Consider the following 2,526-nt stretch of genomic DNA (forward strand, 5'->3'; position numbering starts at 1 on the left):
GAGTTTTGTCCCACATTGATTTGGAAAGAGGATTTCACCCCCCTTTTATACAAGAGCTTTTTTAGAGCTTGTAGAATTGTATAGCATAGAGGCTCTCTCGCGCGGGGAGGGGGGGGGGTGCAAATCAAATTCCAACTAGAGATGACTTCGGAGAGGATTGATTCAAGCCCGAGCTCGTGTGCGCCGGCACCTACGGGCACGAATGTCGTCCGGAAATTGGCTGGCCTTGCGGGCTAAGTTATGCCAACTTACGGTATCAATTTTCCAAACTCTAAGCCACTTGAAAGCCTGGGTTCGACCTGCCCCGAGAGCATTAGGCCGAACAAAGAGCGACACGAGAGTTGCTCTCTCATGCGCTGGTCGAACAGAGAACAAGCAGCACGAGAGGTGCTCTCGTGTGCGCTGGCCGAGACCAAGCAACACGAGAGTTGCTCTCGTGCGCTGCGGTCTGGCCGAGAGCATGCAGCACGAGAGTTGCTCTCGTGCGCTGCGGCTGAACAGCACTTCGGTCTACCAGAGTTGTTTCTGGACAGTGGAGATTTAATTCATCTGTTACAGGAATTAATCTCTGTATTAATTCATTTTGAATTTTGAATTAAACCTGCACTAATGACCAGCTGTTTCAGATGTTACCAACGTGCCATGAATGCCTACTAAATGCTATTTAGTACTCCAATTCCTATATAAGAAGAGGTAGTAGGAGCAAGTGATTCACAACAAGTGTGGGAAGAACACGAGAGTACACAACACACAAAGATAAGCAATTTTCCTTCTCAAAACCTCTGCTCCTACTCCTTTTTCTTGCTACTGTGTTTTGCCCGTGCTCTAGTTCGCCGGGTTCGTTCGTTTGGGTGCTCAAACGTCGAACCGTTGTACGTTTTATCCTGGGAAACCTAGGCCACAACGCTCCTAGCACTTTTGGGAGGTGGCAAATAAGGTTTTAAGGAAAGACAGGCACTTTGCCTAACTCGTACATTTCTTTCTTTCTTCTTCTTTCTTGTTTTGGATTATGCTCTAAGCAAAAATCCGTTCTTTCCTGTTGTTTTGGAATTATAATCTAAGGATTATATTTTCTTTTTGGTTGATATATATTGGTATATCTTTTTCGTAGATATACATGTATATATAACCGTTGGGTCCGTTTTATATATATTTGTGTGTATATATATATTTCGGATATATATCCAATAATATTTTATATATATTTCGTGTGTATATATATAAATATTATTTTACGGATATTAAATCGATTGTGGTTCATTATCTCCAACACAAAATATGTTACTCCGGGTATATATTTATTTATTAAGTATTTTATAAAAATATAATAAATATTAATATTTTCTTCAATACTTTCACATGATAATCTATGATACACATCTCACAACACATGAAACATGTAGGGGAAAAAATCACCACTGCCAAATATCAAGAGGCGCTTGTAAGATAAAGAGTTCATAGTACAACTAAGATCTTAGTGATATACACAACAAGGCAAATCTAAAACTTCCTACACCATAATCTCATTGCAGGACGCTGCCATTTATGCTATCACCAGTAACCCAATTACATATGACATATTACCAATAAAAAAGAAGAGGACAAGTACTGAAGATGAAAACAATAACAATGCTACCCAAAAGAGAATTAAGAAGACTTAGAGAAATTTAAACAAAAAATAGTACTTCGTATTTATTTACACTATTGTTTTTAGACTAAGTACATATTTAGGCTAGTGTTATTACAAAATTGCAAACATTTATTTTAGTGACAATTATAATCAATCTCTCATATATTATCTTGCATTTATATACTTTGAATTCTTGATTTAAAAGGAAAAGATACACATAGGTCATTGAACTATTTAGGGATAGCAATTAAGCTAGCGAACTCGAATAAGCTCCAAATTGATCCATGAACCTACAAAAAAGTGCAATTAGCATTTTTAGTAGGTTACCAACAAGTTTGTGGTGATTAGGATGCCATGTGTATTTTTTAATATTTTATTATTATTATTATTATCCTACTAAGCATTTGACCCAAAAAAAAAAAAAAATACGCATGATTTTAGACAATAGATTACAATATTTCACAAATATGAAATTTATTTTCTTCAATTCTTATTCATTCAAGTATTTTTTTTTGGAATTGTTTCAGGCAAGGTGATTATGGATTGAAAGCAGGGAAGTTGATCTGATAGACGAATCAATTTTCAACCCGTGTTCATTTATAGAAGCACTACGGTGCATAAGAATAGGCCTGCTTTGTGTGCAGGATCATGCTTCAGACAAACCCACAATGCTTTTTTTTTTTTTTTTTTTGTTAAAAAAAATAGTTTAATTCAGTTACTTTGGTATTATTTTGTCATATAATACTTAATTTTTTTTGGTCAAATGCTTAGTAGGATAATAATAATAATAATAATAATAATAATAATAATAATAATAATAATAATAATAATAATAATAATAATAATAATAATAATAATAATAATAATAATAATAATAATAATAATTATTATTATTA

Source organism: Ipomoea nil, unplaced genomic scaffold (genome assembly GCF_001879475.1).
Source record: "Ipomoea nil cultivar Tokyo-kokei standard unplaced genomic scaffold, Asagao_1.1 scaffold3316, whole genome shotgun sequence".
In the NCBI taxonomy this organism is placed as follows: Eukaryota; Viridiplantae; Streptophyta; class Magnoliopsida; order Solanales; family Convolvulaceae; genus Ipomoea; species Ipomoea nil.